This window comes from Lissotriton helveticus, chromosome 1_1, assembly GCF_964261635.1.
Source record: "Lissotriton helveticus chromosome 1_1, aLisHel1.1, whole genome shotgun sequence".
Taxonomy (NCBI): domain Eukaryota; kingdom Metazoa; phylum Chordata; class Amphibia; order Caudata; family Salamandridae; genus Lissotriton; species Lissotriton helveticus.
Window position 1 is genome coordinate 682,247,348 of NC_136057.1, and position 24,973 is coordinate 682,272,320.

Below are 24,973 nucleotides of genomic sequence, written 5' to 3' on the forward strand. Positions count from 1 at the left end.
CTTTTTCTCTTTCGTGTTTCCTACATTTCGGGTTCGGGATAAGGGCGACAGGCACGCTGCTGGGGGGGTAGGCCGTAGCCTTCTGCAGGGGTGCTGGGTGGGATGGGTGGGATGGGTTTTCTTTCCCGGTTTATTTTCCTTCGTTCTATGGCCCTTTTGTATCCCTTTATAGGAGAGCCGCGGCTGTCCCTGCCTCCCGTGGTATTATAGGGATGGGGTCTGGATTGCTGCTTCCCTCCTTTTGTGGCTATGCTGCGTTTCAGTGCCGACTCCCATCCCTTCCTTGTTGCTAATACTCCTGCTCTTTCTGTGTCCTTACTACGGGATGCTTGTCTCGGCGCGGCGCTCTTCTCTTTCAGTCTGTATTTTTCTTTTTCCCCCTTTTCTTTCCCCTCCCCTTCTCTTTCTCTCTCTCCCTAGGGTTAGTATGACAGGTTGGCTTTAGTGATGTTAGTGTTCCGGTTCCATCGTCCTATCTCTGCTGTGCTATTGGGTGGTAGAGGTGCACACGATGAGTCTATTTGTATGTTGATTTGAATTAACCGCATCTGCTTTCGTATTGATGTAGACTGTAGTGATAATTTTCCGCATTGCTGCCCCTTTAGTTTTCTTATGGCCAATAGTTTGCTCTGGGAACCTGGATTCATTTATACTGTATCCAAGCCTGTTATACTCCTTATTGTAATATTATAAAAATTAACCTTCCTTCTTCCTGTTTGTGGGCCGTCCAGATTCTCCCCCCCCCTTCCTTTTTCGAACTGTATTGACTGCATATTATCCTGATTGTATCTGTATATTTTTCTTCTGTATTTTTTGGATTGCTTTATTGTATCGTGGCCGGCCGGTCTGGTTGTAGGCCCAGATTTGTATTTCCTTTTTGTACAAATAAAGGTTTACCAAAAAAAAAAAAAAGAATAGAAGAAAACCTCTGGGGGATGTATGACGTTACAACGCATACTATTACAACGCATGCTGTTACAACGCATTTTAACAACGCAAGTACCTTTACAACGCTTTACTTTACAACGCATACTTTTACAACGCGAAATAGTGTAAACATAGAAAAGTACCATTACAACGAAAACACATATTACGCATACCATTAGAACGCATTAAAAAATATATATATATTTTTTTTTACATTTTGTCAAATAAAACCTGGCACGGGATGCAAGGAAAATAGGGGGTTTGGGTGGGGAAGTGTATTAAAATATGATAAAAAACTGCACGTAAATTTTACGAAAAAGTAGGCTATTTAATCATTTAATTTTTTTTAAAACGCACAACTTAAAATTAACATTTCGAAAAATAAACGAGTAAAGAAAATAGGTCTGCAAAATAACCAACTGTTTACAAACACATACCAGCCATTTTGAATTGTGTGGATAAGAAAATAGTCCTACAACACTTTTCATGAACGTAACACCAAAACAATGAAAACAAAATGGATGCCAAAACGCAACTAGAAACTTAAAATAACACTTTTAAAATCGAATTTTTAAATAGCATGTTTACACAGCAAATAAAAGGATTTTAAAAGTGTTTTAAAATGCTGGTTTTCACAAAAAAAAGAACACACAAACAGAAACCTATAAATACGAGCAAAACACAATTTTGAAACCAGTTGATTATCAACTACCAGAGAGAGCATACGCCATATACTGACCTTTTCACACAACAACGACATAGACTCATTGAAAAACAGATATTTTCACACAAACAAGTAAGTATATAAGAAAATAGTATCATAGAAAGTATTTAAGGGTAATAAATAAATAATTAAAATAAGACATGAATTTAATTTCATTTCAGATTTACCATAATTTCCTTATTGGGAATAAGGAATATTTACAAGATAATCCTAAATTACAGTGATAAGTAAGTACCAATAAATAATAATCATCAGTTTATAAATTAAGTAAAATAAAAGCAAAATACTATTAAATCAAATGTGGTAACATAGAAATAATGTTTAAATAGCAGCAAAGCTAATTATTTCTAATTTATAAAAACAAGCTTGCTAAATGTCAAGAGATATAAAAATATAGTATATGGGTGCTATTTAGTATTCTAACTCCAGAAACATGCAGCAGTAGGGAAAGTGAGGGATAGTGTATGAATGCGATTTACTGTTCTAACTCCAGTAAAGTGCAGCAGTATGGAAAATGAGGGATAGAGTAGGAATGCAATTTAGTATTGTAACTCCTGAAAGGCGCAGCAACAGAGAAAGTGAGAGATAGTATAGGGGTTCTATGTACCTTTCTAACTCCAGGAAGGTACAGCAGGGAAAATGAGTGATATTGTAGTGGCGCAATTTTCTATGGTAACTCCTGGAAAGCACAGCAGCAGGGAAAGTGAGGTAAAGTGTACAGGTATACAGTCATCTAAACTTTTTTACTGAATAAAAACATTCTACAATATATTCTTTCTTTTCAATCTTTACAGATTCACAACTACCATCCAAAGAAAAGCAAATCAAAGCAAATACAGAAAAAACTGTTAATACCGCAAACGAAAAAGGTAAAACAGATTAAAATGCAACTTTATTAAAAAAAACATAGAGTAATATTTTGCTTTGTAACTGAAGGAGTGTGCAGCTGTAGGGAAAGTGAGGGATAGTGAAGGGGTTTAATTTTCAATTCAAATTCTAGGATATTTAAACAATAGGCAAAAAGACAGATAGTGCACAGGAAAACAGTCATATTATCATTTAAAAAAAATAGAAACAAAGCTATAACATATTATTTCTTGTCAAACATTGCAGAATCTCAAGTACCAAACAAAGCAAGAAAAAATCAAAACCAAAAACAGAGATTAACCGGAGAAGGAAGAAACACCAGAGTCAAAAGGTAAAAGAAATCAAAATGCAACTGTATAAAATTAAATATAAAACAATACATTAGCATTGTAACTCCAGGAAGATGCAGCAGTAAGGAAAGCGAGGGATAGAGTAGGGGAGCAATTTACTAATCTAACTCCAGGAAGGTGCAGCGGTAGGGAAAGTGAAGGATAGTGTAGGAATGCAATTTACTATTCTAACTCCTGAAAGGTGCAGCAGTAGAAAAAGTGAGGGATAGTGTAGGAATGCAATTTACTATTCTAACTCCTGGAAGGCGTAGCAGTAGAGAAAGTGAGGGATAGTGTAGGGATGCAATTTACTATTCTAACTCCAGGAAGACGTAGCAGTAGGGAAAGTGAGTGATAGTGTAAGAATGCAATTTACTATTCTAACTCCTGGAAGGTGCAGCCACAGGGAAAGTGAGGGATAGTGTAGGAATGCAATTTACTATTCTAAATCCAGAAAGGTGCAGCAGTAGGGAAAGTGAGGGATAGTGTAGGAATGCAATTTACTATTCTAACTCCTGAAAGGTGCAGCTGTAGAAAAAGTAAGGGACAGTGTAGGAATGCAATTTACTATTCTAACTCCTGAAAGGTGCAGCATTTTAAAAAGTGAGGGATAGTGTAGGAATGCAATTTACTATTCTAACTCCTGGAAGGCGTAGCAGTAGAGAAAGTGAGGGATAGTGTAGGGATGCAATTTACTATTCTAACTCCTGAAAGGTGCAGCAGTAGAAAAAGTGAGGGATAGTGTAGGAATGCAATTTACTATTCTAAATCCAGAAAGGTGCAGCAGTAAGGAAAGTGAGGGATAGTGTAGGAATGCAATTTACTATTCTAACTCCTGAAAGGTGCAGCAGTAGAAAAAGTGAGGGATAGTATTGGAATGCAATTTACTATTCTAACTCCTGAAAGGTGCAGCATTTTAAAAAGTGAGGGATAGTGTAGGAATGCAATTTACTATTCTAACTCCAGGAAGGCGTAGCAGTAGAGAAAGTGAGGGATAGTGTAGGGATGCAATTTACTATTCTAACTCCAGGAAGACGTAGCAGTAGGGAAAGTGAGGGATAGTGTAGGAATGTAATTTACTATTCTAACTCCAGGAAGGCGTAGCAGTAGAGAAAGTGAGGGATAGTGTAGGGATGCAATTTACTATTCTAACTCCAGGAAGACGTAGCAGTAGGGAAAGTGAGTGATAGTGTAAGAATGCAATTTACTATTCTAACTCCTGGAAGGTGCAGCCGCAGGGAAAGTGAGGGATAGTGTAGGAATGCAATTTACTATTCTAACTCCAGGAAGGTGCATCAGTAGGGAAAGTGAGGGATAGTGTAGGAATGCAAATTACTAATAAAACTCCAGGAAAGCGAAACATTAGTGAAAGGGAGGAATGGTGTAGGGTTACTATGAAATATTCTAACTCCATAAAGGTAAAAGGAAAGTGAGGAATAGTGAAACTCTAGGTTATAACAGCAGTAGGCCAAAAGATAAATAGTGCAAACGAAAACAGTCATATAAACATTTCTAAAAAATAAAAACATGCTATAATATATTCTATCTTCTCCAACATTGCAGAATCTCAAGATCCAAAGAAAGGAGGAAAAACCCGAAAAACCCCAAACCAGAAACACAGATTACCGAAAAAGGAAGAAAGACCACAATAAAAAGGTAAAACAAATCAAAATACAACTATTTTAAAGTAAACATAAATTAATACATTAGCATTGTAACTCCATGAAAGTGCTGTAGTAGGGAAAGTGAGGGATAGAGTAGGTGATCAATTTACTAATCGAACTCCAGGAAGGTGCAGCAGTAGGGAAAGTGAGGGATAGTGTAAGAATACAATTTACTATTCTAACTCCAGGAAGGTGCTGTGGTAGGGAAAGTGAGGGATAGAGTAGGTGAGCAATTTACTAGTCTAACTCCAGGAAGGTGCAGGAGTAGGGAAAGTGAGGGATAGTGTAAGAATACAATTTACTATTCTAACTCCAGGAAGGCGTAGCAGTAGAGAAAGTGAGGGATAGAGTAGGGGAGCAATTTAGTATTCTCACTCCAGGAAGGTGCAACATTAGGGAAAATGAGGGATAGTGTTAAAATACAATTTACTATTCTAACTCCTGGAAAGCGTAGCAGTAGAGAAAGTGAGGGATAGTGTAGGGATGCAATTTACTATTCTAACTCCAGGAAGGCGTAGCAGTAGGGAAAGTGAGTGATAGTGTAAGAATGCAATTTTAAAAAGTCACAAAATTAATTTTTTTCTCAACATTTTTTTTCAGATAATGTCAACTCAAGAAACTGCAACCTACATTAAATCAAAGAAAGGAAACCGCTTGTTAACACATGCAGGATATATATATATTGTAGAGAAAGGATAAGAGAACCACATAGACATTGGAGGTGTGTGCAATATTACTCATCCCATTGCAGTGGCAGAGCAGTTACCCTTGGTGAAACCATTATTACAACAACAGACCATAACCACTCTGCCTCTGCAATGGAGATAGAAGTCAGAGAAACAATTAATGAAATGAAAGAAATTGCATGCACCTCCAATGACTCTACTGGATCTATTTTAAGAGAGGTTGCACAGCATGTCCCCAGTCATATTGCTAGTAGTATGCCTATTATACCCAATTTGCGACGAATTATACAAAGACAAAAGCAGGCAAGTAATACACATACTACAACTCCTCATACCTTTTCTGACATACAAATTCCTGATGAACTCACTATCTCTTTTTCTAATGAACCATTCCTCCTGCATGACAACCAAAACCCTCAAAAAAGGATTCTTATCTTTAGTACACCCCGCAACCTTGTTAAGTTAGAGAACAGTGAAATATGGATGATGGATGAGACGTTTAAAAGTACATCCCATCCTTTCACCCAAATTTACACTATTCACGCAAAAATTACCAACAATGTAATTCCCTTAGTTTATAGTTTGCTACCTGATAAGCAATCTGCAACCTACACTGAGCTTTTATCAGTGATTAAAAGCAAAACATCCAATAAAAGTCCTAGGAAGATAATTGTTGATTTTGAATTGACTATGATCAATGTGATCACTAAAACGTACACGGATACCCAAATTCAGGGATGTTTTTTTTTCATTTTTCCCAGGCATTCTGGCGTAAATTACAAAAAACATCCCTGGTTACAGATTACTCAACTGACAGCAAACTACAGTTCGAATTAAAAAAAATAACAGCTCTTTGTTTTGTTCCTCCTGAAAGTGTAGACGAGTACTACACTTCAATTACTGAATCAGAATTTTTTATTGAAAATGAAGATAAATTGGCACTCTTATTAAATTATTTTGAAGACACATGGATTGGGCATCTAAACAGATCGGGTAACAGGAGGAAGCCACGTTTCCATGTGGAGTGGTAGAACTGCTACACGAGCTGTTTAGAAGGAGAAGCAAAAACAAATAATGCCATAGAGGGATGGCATAACTCCTTCAACCATACAATTGGCAAACCACACCCCAACTTCTACTCATTTTTGGAAACTTTGAAGAAGGAGCAAAGTTTTCAAGAAATGAGAATCTCTCAAACTGGTAGCCTAAACCCACGCATTTCTAAAAAATCAAAGGAAATGTCTGAGAGACTATTGGCTATTCTACAACAGTTTTGGTTGTGTGTGGCTTTAGACTACCTGGATAATGTTGCTAACATTCTACATTTCTAAATCTAAGTTACACCTTACTTTCCTGCTTTTACCTACATTCTTTTAATAATTCAATTCAATTGACTAACTTTTTTCTAAATTATTTTTAGAAAATTTACGTTGGGTCAGCTTACCTGTAGATGTCTTCTTTCTTTTTCTTCATCCTCTTTTTCCAAAAGGAAACCAGGGGAAACCACACCAAATATGCCAAGTTTAACACACAGGATTTACCAATTGATGGGTTTTAGATGCTTCAGCAACCCTGCAATCCCCTACCGGTCTGGGCGTGCTTCTAGTAGCCTGGACATTTGGGTGAAACTTTCGGACTCAGGTACCATTAAAGCAATTGTAACCAGTAATGATAACTTCCAGGGTGTGAGATTCAAACAAGACACAACTCTGTATTTTATTAATTTTTAATAATAATGATTTCAATAATGTTCTGAACACTACATTTCTGGCTCTATTTGATGATATCTCATCCATGGAGAACAAAATTGTGGTTAAAGGCTTATCGCCACGTGTTTGCTTGACTGGAGATTTTAATGCCCAGTTTATTAATGATTTTACCCCTACCTTAAGTGAAGGAAGCACCCCAATTAAATCAACACCCTGCACTGATACTAGAGGTTCAGAGCTGTTGAGTCATCTGACCTCCCAGGAACTATTTAATGTAATTGATGTAGCTGGTGATGCTGCCTACCTAATACCCACTTATAGGGATAGAGGTTGCTCTTCTATTATAGTCTAATTTTTTCTTTCATCTAATGTGATTGACTTAGTATTACAAGGAAACGTACTTCCCTCCACTTATGGGAACCATAATCCCAATGAGGTGGTAACTGCCTTGCCTTCCAAGCCTAAATCCAGGGTGGAGTGTGGAGCTAGTAACCTGTAAGTTACTACTGATGGTTTATTACTATGGTGGAGAGCAGTTGAGCCTGCCCAACTATTCCATTTTGTCATTAATCAGAAACCTAACTTGGTTGCGACCTGTTTCACACATAATGGTTCAGAATCCGCAGTGGTCTGAGCTTTTACAATGTTTTTTTTACGAATGTTAGAAATTGAATGTATAATATTACAACGCATACATTTACAACGCATGCCTTTACAACGCAGTTTTTACACTGCAACATCCCTTACAACGCATAAATTTACATCACATGCCATTACAACAAAAAAATTTAAACTACATGTACAGCGCATTCCATTACATCGCATTATACCTTTACAACGCATATCATTACAACGCATACCATTACATTGCATTTAAGGTAAGTGTTGGATAGTGTACGGGTAAAAATTACTATTCTAACTCCAGGAGGTGCAACAGTAGGGTAAGTGTTGGATAGTGTAAGGGTACAAATTACTATTCTAACACCAGGGGCTGCAACAGTAGGGTAAGTGTTGGATAGTGTAGGGTTACAATGCGTTATAATGGTAATGACTTGCAATGTAATGCCTGCGTTGTAGTGTCATGCGTTGTAGTGACATGCAATGTAATGGTTGCGCTGTAGTGACATGCGTTATAAGGATGTTGCGATGTAATGACTGCGTTGTAAATGTAGTGCGATGTGATTACTGTGTTGTAAAGGTTGTTTCCCTTAGAAATTAACTATTATGCCCATCAGCGAGGCCTGTCATTAAACTCAGGTGGTTTAACCATGAATGCTCTGCGGCCAATCATCAATTGTGCAAAGCACTCATTGCCACCCCTAGGGACCCCCTGGACGTGGCAGCATAACGAAAAGAGCCTAAAGAGGCTACTCTTAGATGAAAGATGGAAGTACTTCTACATTAATGGAATTCCCTAGTGCTGTCAGCAGCCCCAAGGAATGGACTCTCATTTTGGAGGGCAGTGTCTGAAATAAAGTGTGTGAGTAATACAGATACTCCAATAACTTGCCATATTGCAAGTGATGCCTAGGAAGCCCATTGCACTCAAAGTTACTCTACAACGCAGTCCCCGAGTACCCCTTGTACGGAGCACACCCCGTTAGGGTTCCAAGGAAACTTGAGCAAGGTGGAAGACAATAGCAGGCAGAGTTTAGGTGGCAAGGCCCCCAGCCCGGATGGTGTCCCAACTGATCTTATTAAGTACAGCCCTGAGTTCTAGGCACCTTTATTGGTGAATGGTTTAATAGTCTGACTCACTCTCCATTACCCAGTTCTTGGACCACCTCTATCATTGTGCCATTTTTGAAAAAGGGGACTGCTCACAGCCTAGCAGCTATAGACCCATCTATTTGATTGATACAGATACGTGGGAGGGTTCTCTATAACAGAATAAAAATGTGGAGCATGGAACGTCTTTTCGGTATCGGTGCCAATATGGCTTTAGGAACCGAGTTGGAACGATTGAATAATGCCTAAACCTGCTCCTCATTATTGGGAAATGCATCTTTGCGCAACAATCTCCCCAGTATTCGATTTTATGGATTTGACCTCAGCGTTTGATTGCATTAATCGCCCAAAGCTGTAGTCAACTCTTCTTCTACAGGGGATGGACGAGACACTAGTGCACTTTCTTGCAAATTTGCACATGCATATGAGGGGCGGGGTCAGAATAACCATAGATGGGGAGGTTACCTCAAACATAGGTGTCTTTTGTGGAGTCAGACAAGGATGTATTTTGTCACCACTTTTATTTATTTTATATATCAATAACCTTCATCTTTTTTTAACAAACATCACACCAGATGTCCCTAAAACTAATGGCTACAAACTACCCTTACTTTTTTACGTGGACCTTTTAATTAATGTATTTGTAGATTTTATGGCCACACTTGGCCTGTAGACCAATTTTACGAAATCTTACATCATGACCTGCAGCCCTAAGAAATGCCGTTTGTCTACCTTTTTGATAGGCAATAACTTAAATTGCACAAGCACTTTCTCTTACCTGGGTTTAACATTTGCTGCCACTGGATCTTGGGCAGCATGCATAACTCATTGCAGGACAAAACTCACAAAGGCTATTGGTATACTATTTAGCCTTCCCCAGCCCAGAGGAGGTGACGCCGTTCTACCACTATCTTAAATTTATAAAGCACAATGCATACCCACTGCAACGTATGGGGCCAAAGTTTGGGGTATCCGTAACTGTAATATCATCCAGTCTGAAGAGGATACGTTATGCAGAAGGGTTTTAATGGCATCCATGTCATCCATGTCTTACCCCTACTTAATTTATTCATAGAGAACTGGGCACCCCATACATAGAAGATTACATTAGAGCCCGACCACCCTTATTAAGGCTGGCTGTATGGAAAAACAAGGAGGAGGTGATCCTCACCAGAGATATTATTAAGGACTGCCTTATCTGCGACAAAGCTCTTCGATCCCCTGGATTGCTAGGGTGGAATATATATCCTGCACTTAGTTAATCTTCAACAGGTGTTTACGGATGCGAAGATGCACCATAATGCAAATAAAAACAATTACGCCAAGCCCTATATGACTTAGCTGACACTGAAAGAACGCTCATAGAGAGGCAGAAGATGACTGTGACAACTTATATGAACTCTGTACCCTTAGGCCAGATTGCGGGATACATGACATGACAACTCTACAACTGCTGGAGAGCTTCCCTCCTACGTCTACCAAGGTGGTGGCAACCTCACTTCATACTGTTAAATCAGGCTCCCCCATGGATGTTATCCCATAAAAAGTAGCCACCTCTCTTTCCAACCATCTGTCCTCACCCATAGGCACAATTCTGAACCTCTCTAAGAGAGAGGGTTATCTTTCACAGGAATGGAAGGCGGCACAGGTCATACCTATCCACAAAAATCTGTGAGGCCCTATGGAAGAGCTCTCCAATCTCCGCCCCATTTCCCTACAACCTCCCCTTAGCAAAGTCTTGTAAAAACACATCAATCAACATCTATCTGCCCATGTCGAAAATACTGGCAAGCTGGACCCTTCTCAATCGGGTTTCAGGCCCAAATACTGCACGGAGTCTGCCCTGTTGGAGGTCAAGGATAACATCAGGATGACCTTAGACAGTGGCCACTCTACGATTCTCGTGCTGTTGGACCTCTCTGCCACATTCGACACGGTTTCACACCAGATCTTGCCCAGGAGATTGGATGAGATTGGACTTAGAGGACCTGCCTTTCAGTGGATGATGAGCTTCCTGTCCTCCCGTACCCAGAATGTCAATCTAGGTCCTTTTCGGTCGAAGACGATGGAACTGACCAAGGGTGTTCCTCAGGGCTCATATTTAAGCTCCACATTGTTTAACATCTACATTGCCCCCTTAGCCAACCTCCTCAGGTCCAGCGGCTTCCTGCCTATTTCTTATGCTGATGACACCCAGCTTCTCTTCTCCTTCAACAAATCCTCCACAACGGCTCGGCCCACTTTTTCAGAAGGAATGACAGCCATCGGTCATTGGATAAAAAGTAATTTTCTCCAACTAAATGCAGGGAAGACAGAGATTATGCTCTTCGGAGATGCCCCTCTTCTTTGTACCCCAGACTGGTGGCCGGCAGCCCTTGGTGCCCCACCTCACTGATATTCGTCTGAATCCAACATTACATAAAGCATCATCAACAATGCAATTGTAACTAGACGGGGGAAGAAGATTGTCATTGTAAAAATGTCCACCTCCACCTCTGCCTTTGGTCAGTTTTTGGGATGAAAGGCACAAAAGTACGTATTTTTGTTTTCCTTTCTCATTTTTTCTGTTAATACTATATTTTCTATTGTTGCTCTTTTATAGCAACATATCTTCTAGCTCTAACCTCACAAACCTACGAAGAGAATCCACCTTGCTTAATATATTCATGCTAATGTGTCCCATAATGTCCATACCAGATTATCAGATGATACGTGGTTTTAGCATATGTCAGACATAGGTTCAGAAAGTACCAATGAATCATGTTTTGTCTGCCCACTAATTCCTCTTGCTACAGGATCAGATAGGCTACATTCAACTAAAGAATGATCCCCCAAGCACAACTCTATGTCTATTGAATCTTTACTTGTGTAGAATTAAGGGCCAAATGCAATTAACACATGTTAAATTAGCATGTTTTCTAGTCCATTCCACAAAATATGACTCTTCAGCAAAAGCTTTATATATACTTACAGATAGACAGGACATTAAGGATGAGATATCACGCATGAAGAAGGCAGGTCGTTCTATCACTGTAGATTGGATCCCGATTGTTTTATATTTAAGTTTTTTAGAAGTAACATGCCCGCCCACGGAGTGTGATAGTTACTTAGTAAATCCTTTACACCCAGATTGTGTTCGTAGGCCAGGATTTAGAGTCACTGGATCAGTTTTTGCCCATGATCAATGGCATTTTAATATCGAATTCTCCTGTAGGGTCATGTCTTTATGGAATGGTACTGATATTAGTCAGGATGCAGAAAAAAAGTGTACTCAAATATGCGACAACAACATTGCGCGTTACACTTGCTTAGATAGTACAGTGAGTCCTCAGACAGTCATGAGACTAGCATCTGTTTCTTTGTGTTTCACAGGAAATGATACTATTAATGTAGGATGCAATACCAATTGTAGGGCCACAATAGATAATGCTGACATGCAGGGGGACACCACCAGCCTCATGGACTATTATTGGCAGTGTGAAGAACTACTGTAAGCCCAGTCGCCACTGAACGGGGGAGGCATCTCCTCAGTCATCACCTTGCATGCCCCTGTTTTGGAATTTCTTGGAATTCATATGTCAACTCTACATGAACGCCTCATGGCCCGTCCAACAACTTTGTACATCAACATCGAAGGAAGAGAAATGCAGAGTATTATGGCACTACCACGTGGAACAATATGTCTCAAGAGCATTTGATGTTTAATGATGCACAGCTGTTCTTTGTGGAAGAACAAGATGTCTCCCATCCCTATCCCTTCTTTCATTCCTTTGCTGAGCTGTCAGTAAAGTTTTGAAAACCGACTTCCCTATGTTGTGTATCACTTCAATGGAGAAGGCGGCGACATAGAGACCCCACACACTTGCACTTATGAGAATTAACAAATAAACGATTCAGCATATTGTTATGAATGGGAGGGTTTGGTAAGCCACACTTGATTATGCATTGTTTGAGGGAAATCATCCTGCATCAATGCTTTTCTTTTACATAATGTGATTGCAAGGATGCCAGGCTATTATTTATACAGTATGTGAGGCCTCCGTAAATAATAGGTCCACAATTTTCCCGTCACTGGGAATCAGGCACCCCATTGTAGCACTTGGCTCTCTCAGGGTAGCAAAGTGGAGCAGTGCAAGATCTACTCAGAGCAGGTGATGTAGGCTAGTAATCACCATTCGCTGTCACATCAATAATGATACTCAATAAATGATTTCTCAATCTGTGCTTTTTCTTTAAAAAAGGAAAAATACATTTATTACGCACACTTTACAAATATACATAAGGTTGGCCTAAATACCTTTGATGTCATCACAGTTGACCTCTAAAAATCACAGTACCCACAATCTATACCATTAGACTACAGGTTGGTGCCACTTTAAATAAGGCAGGCCTAATGACTTTATAAAAGTTACTTTATCAAAAAAAAGAGAGGGACCCTTGGACACCCAAAGGACTAGGGTTCGTATAAGAACTATATCAAAAATGTCCTCTGAGTACAATACAATTCCTTAACATCCATTTGTAAGAACTGGGACCGCCAGTTCTCCGGGGGGTAGCATGGCTCGAGCAGGAAGGCGGCCAGGGGCTTATGTGTAAAGCAGCCACTTAACACACACGTCCAGTAAAACACACAGTGGTGCAATAATGGAGACCACACTAGGTGTTGTATTTGAAAAATCAAGATCTTTTATATAGGCTTTCAATCAGAGCAAGGCATTGGTAATTCATTAGCATTTCAAATAAGCATTTCATTAAGACATTTCATGTATCATGTGCAGATTGCATTTCTTTTGAAGAGTAAGCATTACAGTAAGGCTTTGCATTAAAATTACAGCTAGTTCATCTATGCAATGAAACGTTAACTGACCCCGCCTGTCACATCAAACTCCTTGACAGGCAAAGGGGTAATGGTATAAACCTGGAGGATCCTACAAGAAGCGACAATTATAATGCATTTAAATAACACATCAAACCTCTCATGGTCGCTTCTCCTAGAAAGGAATAAAACACATCAGCAAGTACTTTTCAGGTTAACAAAGAACTTCAAAGAACTTCAAAGAACACAGCCTTTAGTCATTTGTGACAAGCCTTTCTTCTTGTGAATGCGGGTCGCTGCGACCCAGATCAGGTCATCAGAATACTAAGGAAGCCCACCTCTGCAAGAAAATTCAGTACAGTGAAGTGAATCTCCCTCGCATTTCCGGCTTGTACATATGGTGCACTAGGAGCAAATCAGGCTTGTAAATACGGTGCACGCTAAACACTTCAGGCTTGTAAATACGATTCATGAAGAGTAATTCAGGCTGGTAAATTTGTAGGCAAAACGATAAAATGAGGCACATTCAGAACAGGGGGGCCAACAAGACCCAGTCACAGTTAACCCCGGGGGAGGGGCGACCTCGGGCCTCTCTTGGCCTACCGCCCTCCTCCCTACTTCTTCGGCCCTCCGGGGCCCTTGCACAGACTCAGGGGACCGGAGTAGGAGTTCCAGCACGTCCGGGGCCTCACCCGTCCCTGCACGACGCGGGGGCAGTTCAGGAGCCCCGGCGCTGGGGCGAAGCTGAATTAGCTTTTGGGGACAACCGGAGGGGGCTCTCAGGCTCCACGGCCCCCTCCGCGTCGATCTTGGGATTCCCTCGAAGGTAGGCAGGGGCGCGGGGCAGCAGCCAATAGCTGCCCGGCTTAGGCGGGGGCGCGGCCGATGACGCGGTCGCGTCTCCCGTCACGTGATGAGGGACCAAGGCGGCTTCGGGCCTAGCGCGGCCTGTCAGTTTCGATGCGGCGGCCCTCTTCTGGTATACGGGGGCCGCCGAGGGGATCAGGCCAGAGCGGCGCTCCAGCCGGAGGGTACTTCCAGGCCCAGCGCGGCCTATTGAGAATTCCGGCAGCCCTTTCCTGGCATACGGGGGCCGCCGAGGGGGAATACACGCTCCCTCTGAGGAGATTCCTGCGGTGAGTTGCCCGGGCAATAGGTGCTTCAGTGCACAGCGCGGTGACGGTGGGTAGCGCTTGGGAGTGCTTCTCAGCGCTAGGGGCCGGCTGGGCAGGGAGGCAATTTCGATGATCCCTGCAGGGCAGGCAGCCTCAAACACAGCGCTGGGCAGGAGGGCAAATTACAGCGCTCCACAACTTAGTCAGTTAGAACTGTGGCAGGATGGGGCAAATTATAGCGCTTATCACACAGTTCAGTCAGGGGAAGACAGATAGGCCCAGCTGAAGGCAGGGGATGCGCAGGGCAGGTCAGTCCAGTACCTTGTCTCATGTAGTAAGTCTCTTGGCGCTTGGATGATTCTGCGCCCTTGGTTGCTTGTTGCTTGAAGTTGCAGAAGAGGGGGGGGAATGAGTTGAGGGCCTGAAGAATTTCTCCTCAGTCACTACAGATGGGCCCTGGGGTTCCCTACCACTGGGCCAGATCAGGGGGATAGCTTTGGACACCTCACTGAGCTTAAGAGGCAGCACCTAAATCCTGTCACTCCCAGTAGCATAGGTTCCTCACTAGGCCCACCCGCCTAAAACTCCTGCGTGGGTTCCCCAGGTCAGTGATGCCCCAACTGACTAGAAAGTTTCCCTCTTTTTCCTTATATAGTGTCAGTTGTCAGTTGGCAGTGGCAGTTGGGACCTCCCCTATTCTGGAAGGTTCCAGGAGCTTCCCTCATTCTAACTATGGACAGGGGCTGGGTGGCTGGTGTTGCAACAATGTATGGGGACCCAGCCTGCTCCTGGCAACTAGGGTGCTACACTAAAAAAAACATGCTGCAGTAGCAAGGGCCAGTGGCAGCCATGTTGAAAGTAGAGAGCACCTGCACACTAACACAGGTTAGCTGTAAAAAGGTGCCCGAAGACTAAGAACCAACAAAAAATAGGTGGAAAAAATGAGGCTAGGGCGAAAAGTCACGGGGAAAGATCACCCCAAGGCTGACAGGTCTAACACCATTCATCTCATTATATGACACGTTCACTAATCATCTTCACTCACTAGCGCTCGAGGGACTCCCAAATATTGGCACAAGATATCTAGAAATTTATAAAAAACAATATAAAATGTATTGTGGTTAGGAAAGCCTGCAAGATCTTGAGAGCCTTTCCTTGAATCCAGCAGGCCCCCAACCGGTCCACCAGTAACTTATGGTGGACCGTATCGGACGCCGCAGACAAGTCCAGCAGGATCAGATATATATTCGGAAACTGCCTTTGTTCAATTCATTAAGAGAAAACAGCTTGGAATTTCAATGTAGCTGTTCCGTAATCAGAATATAAGTAGGGGTTGTGTGCACAATCTTCAGTTTCGTGCTGCCCTTTGTATAACTTCCGGGTTCACTTCATTAGATAACAGCTCGGATATTTCAGTCTGGTCCGTAACTGTTCAACACTTCAATATTGGAGTAGTGGCTTGTTACGCACACTCTTCTATTGTAGGATACCCTTTGTTTAACTTCCGGGTTCCTCTAGGCAGCACGGCGTCCCCTTACTCTCGTGCAGCTGTTTTCTCTTAATGAAGTGAACAAAGGCAGTTTCCGAATATATGCGAGTGCTGTAATGGACAAATATGTCTTCCTGAGCCGGGGACATACTTCGGTACCATACTTAATTTTGCAAAGACGAGAGTAAAAAGCACAGTCTTGATAAAGAAGGTGTTATAAGAATAAAACCTTCGAAACGCGTCGACCCAACCAACAGGGCCACAAATTTAATTGCTGTACTATCATCTTAGATGGTCACAAATTTGTGGTAACTAGTAGGGTGTATAGGTTATAAAGTTGAATAGCAGCATTTAATTGTGGCATCAAATGACAAAGAATATTGTCTGTATAAACTCTCGTAGATATTGTGTTTTTGCTTGAAGGATATCAAATCATCTATGATGTTTTGTTACTCTTAGAAAGCTTTTATCAAATTTTGTTTGTCACAATAAATTTTATATTGTTTTTTTATACATTTCTAGATATCTTGTGCGAATATTTGGGAGTCCCTTGAGCGCTAGTGAGTGGAGATGATTAGTGAATGTGTCATATAATGAGATGAATGGATGTTAAGGAATTGTATTGTACTCAGAAGACATTTTTGATATAGTTTTTATGAAATTTACCACATATAAAGACCAAATACCATCTTTATGAGATATCAGTTAGCAATATGTGTGTAAATAAAGCATTATAGCATAATAAACAATTTAACATAGGTCTGTGTTTTTCTTTAACCACTTTAGGCCAGAAAACATGCAGCCATGGGACTAACCACTGAAGGTCAATGCACTCCCAGGCTGTATAACATATGTTCCAGCCTTGGGAGTGCTAAAACGTAATTTAACAGCCTCGCTGGGTCATAATTTCACTGGGCTTGCAGATGCAGGGTCACTTTTGAATTCCTTTTGGGGTGTGAGGGGTGCTGCACTCCTGCAGCCCCCACAACTATCTTGTAAGCCATTGGTGGTTCCCCTGACATCCTCGGGCCATCACATGCATGTAAAACATTGGGCAAATGAAAGCCCTGCAGGGTATTATAGGGTGCTCCCTCCCGTGATCGCACACATGTAATTAGCAGCCATGCAGTTGTCTTTGCTCACACCCCGTAATTTGTTTTTTGTTGCACTTTTTTGGATCGGGCCCGCTCCTAATTCTGGTGTACAAATTGCACTTTTCCTTGGCGCAGCACAGGGAGCCTACTCCTGGATGGCCCAATGACTCCCATCCAACCGGCTATGTTGGCAGCCGACGCAGGAGCAGGGCAACTTCAGTCTCCCTGCTTGCTCCATGTGGGTAGGGTGTGCCTTGTGGGGTGGCTGTGCACCACCACCCCAGACACAGAGAGCGGGGGTGAGCCCACCACCATTGTGGGGAGCGCAACACATGTGTTCATCATCAAAAATGGATATTTTTATTAAAAAGGATGAAAAGGTTAAATTATTTCATGTGTTGACATCCTGCAACAAACACTTAACGTGTATCAAGTAGTGAATGAGCTGCCAAATATATATTGATTTTGAAGAATATTCCACAAATAATTGCTGTAGCACAATTTACTTGACTATAACATGCAACATTAATGGAGACATGCTGAAGGGGCAGTTTTTTGGGGGGATAGCTTAATTCCGCATAAATTCCAATGGCCCTGCTCTTATTCTTCCTATTCCATCCTGAGTTCCACCCTGAGCATGACTCCAGACTGTGTTCCACACTACACCCTCAACCCAAAATATTGCTCCACAAATACTTTTTCCCATGGATATGGGGAAAGTAAGTCGCAATGTAGGGTAAGGTTAGGTACGGTAAGGCCTTGACATATGTTTGGCTGTGGACTGATTGGGTGTCATATAGTAGTCTGCTTAATCGCATGGTTAAAGGGCGTACAACCATAAAAGTATTCACGTAGCCAGAAACTGTGGGTGAAATGTGGCACATGCCATTATGGGATTGCAGTTTGTGGGCTGGGTAGGATAGGAAGAATGGGGTAAGTTATAGGCAAGTGGGCACTGGGCACCAAAACTTCTCTTCCAACAGTTGAATGGCAGGGAGCTTGAGACAGAAACACTGTAAGCTAGATAATTCATAAAATGAGTGCTAAATGGACTTAGAAAAAAGTGAAGAATATCTTAACAAATGCGGTAGTTGTCATTGAGAAAGTAAAGCAACTTACCACTTGTCCCAGCCGCATTCCTTCCCCCTCCAATGGATGCTGAGCTCTGCCATCCTCCACGGGAGCTTGGAGTACTTCTGGTCATAGACGAAAACATAATGCATACATTTAGATACCTGCTTTACCCATCACAATATTTTGCACAATTATACAAGCAATATATCACTAATGTTGAGTTACGTACTATCCAAATTATCACTTTGAAAGGTATAATGGACCAAGTAAGTAGTCAACCATTCAACACTACAATTAACAGTTTCTGAAGCACACGCAAATTGCTAAAGAAATGATAATACAATAGCAGAAAGGGAAAGAGAAATTTTTAGTGTTCTTGGGCTTGTCCAGTATTTTTATTTATTCAAAGTCCTCCACTCCCTTACACCAATGCGTTTCGTCATATGCGGGTGTGACCCCACGAATTCCTCATGGCTGGAAGTAACATAAATAATCACATTGTAGTTTGTCAAATTATAATCAATCAATATTTCATCATATGAGCCCAAGCATCACCTTTGTGCAACAAGGGACTAGTCAAAAATCAAAGCATTGTGTCATTAATATAGTACCGACAGCAGATTTCATCAAAAAGCAAATGTCCACTACACACACAACTATATTGTTATTCACGAATACATTCTAAACATCCAGTTCCATAATGTCCCTTAGTGAAAACAATCCTACATCACGACATAGGGAAATATATAGTTGTATTGTTGTTCACGAATACATTCTAAACATCCTGTTCCAAGATATTCCTTAGTGAAAGTGATTCTACAGCACGACATAGGAAAAACCCATGTGCAGTTTAAGATTAAGAAACCACCAGTGGTATAAATATTAAGTTTTCCACATCAATCTATTAAAAAATGTAAGGATGGTACCTTAATAGTATATTCCAAAGACTTTTCTGTAAAATTTAAGGCAAACAAGAATCCCTTTAAGCTTGAGACAACAAAGGCATGAGAAAACAGCTATTCATTACGTCCCATTACACTCATAAATTGCCACATTGTCCATTCCATGGCTGACCTCTCAGTTTCATAAGTGGTCAAAGTACGAGCTCCATGCATATAGTCATTTCAAGCTGATAAAATTCGTAAATCCAATACGCGACATTGCAAGGTAACACAATAAGATTCTTACTGCCAATTCCATGTGATCTTTAAAAATCACTTAATTCCTACTAATGCTCACCCGTGAGTCCGCGGGCTATCACGTAACCAAATCCAATCAGAGTATATACAAGATAATATAACAAAACCGGAACCAATCCTTCCAAGTTTGCCAACAGGTCCCTGCAGTACGGGGAAACCTGTAAAAGTATAAGAAAAACAACAGAAATGTAGTGCCGCCTATAGTATAATGCCGTAAGTTTTAGTAAGCTCTAACTGCCTTCCAGCACATACCTGTGTATGTTGTGTCCTCGCATCGCGCCGTATAAGGTGAAGACCAACTGACGTTCGTAGCCCGGATTTAATCTTAGTTGCAGAAAGAGAGAAGGTGACTACAGCCTTCACTAAAAGGCAGCGCCATCTTGGACTGGCCAAATCGTATCTCTAGTTTAATAATGCATGAACATAGCAAGGTATTACGTATTTAAATCTCCACTAATGTAACTCTAAACAATTAAAATTGAAAAATAGGAGTGTACTTCTTAAAGTAAATAGAAGAGCTAATATAACAGAGTTTGCCCTTTCCATACAAGGTTAGATTATCATCCGTACCCGTTCAACCATACAATTGGCAAACCACACCCCAACTTCTACTCATTTTTGGAAACTTTGAAGAAGGAGCAAAGTTTTCAAGAAATGAGAATCTCTCAAACTGGTAGCCTAAACCCACGCATTTCTAAAAAATCAAAGGAAATGTCTGAGAGACTATTAGCTATTCTACAACAGTTTTGGTTGTGTGTGGCTTTAGACTACCTGGATAATGTTGCTAACATACTACATATCTAAATCTAAGTTACACCTTACTTTCCTGCTTTTACCTACATTTTTTAATAATTCAATTCAATTGACTAACTTTTTTCTAAATTATTTTTAAAAAATTTACGTTGGGTCAACTTACCTGTAGATGTCTTCTTTCTTTTTCTTCATCCTCTTTTTCCAAAAGGAAACCAGGGGAAACCACACCAAATATGCCAAGTTTAACACACAGGATTTACCAATTGATGGGTTTTAGATGCTTCAGCAACCCTGCAATCCCCTACCGGTCTGGGCGTGCTTCTAGTAGCCTGGACATTTGGGTGAAACTTTCAGACTCAGGTACCATTAAAGCAATTGTAACCAGTAATGATAACTTCCAGGGTGTGAGATTCAAACAAGACACAACTCTGTATTTTATAAATTTTTAATAATAATGATTTCAATAATGTTCTGAACACTACATTTCTGGCTCTATTTGATGATATCTCATCCATGGAGAACAAAATTGTGGTTAGAGGCTTATCGCCACGTGTTTGCTTGACTGGAGATTTTAATGCCCAGCTTATTAATGATTTTACCCCTACCTTAAGTGAAGGAAGCACCCCAATTAAATCAACACCCTGCACTGATACTAGAGGTTCGGAGCTGTTGAGTCATCTGACCTCCCAGGAACTATTTAATGTAATTGATGTAGCTGGTGGTGCTGCCCACCTAATACCCACTTATAGGGATAGAGGTTGCTCTTCTATTATACTCTAATTTTTTCTTTCATCTAATGTGATTGACTTAGTATTACAAGGAAACGTACTTCCCTCCACTTATGGGAACCATAATCCCAATGAGGTGGTAACTGCTTTGCCTTCCAAGCCTAAATTCAGGGTGGAGTGTGGAGCTAGTAACCTGTAAGTTACTACTGATGGTTTATTACTATGGTGGAGAGCAGTTGAGCCTGCCCAACTATTCCATTTTGTCATAAATCAGAAACCTAACTTGGTTGCGACCTGTTTCACACATAATGGTTCAGAATCCGAAGTGGTCCAAGCTTTTACAATGTTTTTTTACGAATGTTAGAAATTGAATGTATAATATTACAACGCATACATTTACAACGCATGCCTTTACAACGCAGTTTTTACACTGCAACATCCCTTACAACGCATAAATTTACATCACATGCCATTACAACAAAAAAATTTAAACTACATGTACAGCGCATTCCATTACATCGCATTATACCTTTACAACGCATATCATTACAACGCATACCATTACATTGCATTTAAGGTAAGTGTTGGATAGTGTACGGGTAAAAATTACTATTCTAACTCCAGGAGGTGCAACAGTAGGGTAAGTGTTGGATAGTGTAAGGGTACAAATTACTATTCTAACACCAGGGGCTGCAACAGTAGGGTAAGTGTTGGATAGTGTAGGGTTACAATGCGTTATAATGGTAATGACTTGCAATGTAATACCTGCGTTGGAGTGTCATGCGTTGTAGTGACATGCAATGTAATGGTTGCGTTGTAGTGACATGCGTTATAAGGATGTTGCGATGTAATGACTGCGTTGTAAATGTAGTGCGATGTGATTACTGTGTTGTAAAGGTTGTTTCCCTTAGAAATTAACTATTATGCCCATCAGCGAGGCCTGTCATTAAACTCAGGTGGTTTAACCATGAATGCTCTGCGGCCAATCATCAATTGTGCAAAGCACTCATTGCCACCCCTAGGGACCCCCTGGACGTGGCAGCATAACGAAAAGAGCCTAAAGAGGCTACACTTAGATGAAAGAGGGAAGTACTTCTACATTAATGGAATTCCCTAGTGCTGTCAGCAGCCACAAGGAATGGACTCTCATTTTGGAGGGCAGTGTCTGAAATAAAGTGTGTGAGTAATACAGATACTCCAATAACTTGCCATATTGCAAGTGATGCCTAGAAGCCCATTTCACTCAAAGTTACTCTACAACGCAGTCCCCGAGTACCCCTTTTACGGAGCACACCCCGTTAGGGTTCCAAGGAAACTTGAGCGAGGTGGAAGACAATAGCAGGCAGAGTTTAGGTGGCAAGGCCCCCAGCCCGGATGGTGTCCCAACTGATCTTATTAAGTACAGCCCTGAGTTCTAGGCACCTTTATTGGTGAATGGTTTAATAGTCTGACTCACTCTCCATTACCCAGTTCTTGGACCACCTCTATCATTGTGCCATTTTTGAAAAAGGGGACTGCTCACAGCCTAGCAGCTATAGACCCATCTATTTGATTGATACAGATACGTGGGAGGGTTCTCTATAAAAGAATAAAAATGTGGAGCATGGAACGTCTTTTCGGTATCGGTGCCAATATGGTTTTAGGAACCGAGTTGGAACGATTGAATAATGCCTAAACCTGCTCCTCATTATTGGGAAATGCATCTTTGCGCAACAATCTCCCCAGTATTCGATTTTAAGGATTTGACCTCAGCGTTTGATTGCATTAATCGCCCAAAGCTGTAGTCAACTCTTCTTCTACAGGGGATGGACGAGACACTAGTGCACTTTCTTGCAAATTTGCACATGCATATGAGGGGCAGGGTCAGAATAACCATAGATGGGGAGGTTACCTCAAACATAGGTGTCTTTTATGGAGTTAGACAAGGATGTATTTTGGCACCACTTTTATTTATTTTATATATCAATAACCTTCATCTTTTTTTAACAAACATCACACCAGATGTCCCTAAAACTAATGGCTACAAACTACCCTTACTTTTTTACGTGGACCTTTTAATTAATGTATTAGTAGATTTTATGGCCACACTTGGCCTGCAGACCAATTTTACGAAATCTTACATCATGACCTGCAGCCCTAAGAAATGCCGTTTGTCTACCTTTTTGATAGGCAATAACTTAAATTGCACAAGCACTTTCTCTTACCTGGGTTTAACATTTGCTGCCACTGGATCTTGGGCAGCATGCATAACTCATTGCAGGACAAAACTCACAAAGGCTATTGGTATAGTATTTAGCCTTCCCCAGCCCAGAGGAGGTGACGCCGTTCTACCACTATCTTAAATTTATAAAGCACAATGCATACCCACTGCAACGTATGAGGCCAAAGTTTGGGGTATCCGTAACTGTAATATCATCCAGTCTGAAGAGGATACGTTATGCAGAAGGGTTTTAATGGCATCCATGTCATCCATGTCTTACTCCTACTTAATTTATTCATAGAGAACTGGGCACCCCATACATAGAAGATTACATTAGAGCCCGACCACCCTTATTAATGCTGGCTGTATGGAAAAACAAGGAGGAGGTGATCCTCACCAGAGATATTATTAAGGACTGCCTTATCTGCGACAAAGCTCTTCGATCCCCTGGATTGCTAGGGTGGAATATATATCCTGCACTTAGTTAATCTTCAACAGGTGTTTAAGGATGCGAAGATGCACCATAATGCAAATAAAAACAATTACGCCAAGCCCTATATGACTTAGCTGACACTGAAAGAACGCTCATAGAGAGGCAGAATATGACTGTGACAACTTATATGAACTCTGTACCCTTAGGCCAGATTGCGGGATACATGACATGACATGACAACTCTACAACTGCTGGAGAGCTTCCCTCCTACGTCTACCAAGGTGGTGGCAACCTCACTTCATGCTGTTAAATCAGGCTCCCCCATGGATGTTATCCCTGAAAAAGTAGCCACCTCTCTTTCCAACCATCTGTCCTCACCCATAGGCACAATTCTGAACCTCTCTAAGAGAGAGGGTTATCTTTCACAGGAATGGAAGGCGGCACAGGTCATACCTATCCACAAAAATCCGTGAGGCCCTATGGAAGAGCTCTCCAATCTCCGCCCCATTTCCCTACAACCTCCCCTTAGCAAAGTCTTGGAAAAACACATCAATCAACATCTATCTACCCATGTCGAAAATACTGGCAAGCTGGACCCTTCTCAATCGGGTTTCAGGCCCAAATACTGCACGGAGTCTGCCCTGTTGGAGGTCAAGGATAACATCAGGATGACCTTAGACAGTGGCCACTCTACGATTCTCGTGCTGTTGGACCTCTCTGCCACATTCGACACGGTTTCACACCAGATCTTGCCCAGGAGATTGGATGAGATTGGACTTAGAGGACCTGCCTTTCAGTGGATGATGAGCTTCCTGTCCTCCCGTACCCAGAATGTCAATCTAGGTCCTTTTCGGTCGAAGACGATGGAACTGACCAAGGGTGTTCCTCAGGGCTCATGTTTAAGCCCCACATTGTTTAACATCTACATTGCCCCCTTGGCCAACCTCCTCAGGTCCAGCGGCTTCCTGCCTATTTCTTATGCTGATGACACCCAGCTTCTCTTCTCCTTCAACAAATCCTCCACAACGGCTCGGCCCACTTTTTCAGAAAGAATGACAGCCATCGGTCATTGGATAAAAAGTAATTTTCTCCAACTAAATGCAGGGAAGACAGAGATTATGCTCTTCGGAGATGCCCCTCTTCTTTGTACCCCAGACTGGTGGCCGGCAGCCCTTGGTGCCCCACCTCACCGATATTCGTCTGAATCCAACATTACATAAAGCATCATCAACAATGCAATTGTAACTAGACGGGGGAAGAAGATTGTCATTGTAAAAATGTCCACCTCCACCTCTGCCTTTGGTCAATTTTTGGGATGAAAGGCACAAAAGTACGTATTTTTGTTTTCCTTTCTCATTTTTTCTCTTAATACTATATTTTCTATTGTTGCTCTTTTATAGCAACATATCTTCTAGCTCTAACCTCACAAACCTACGAA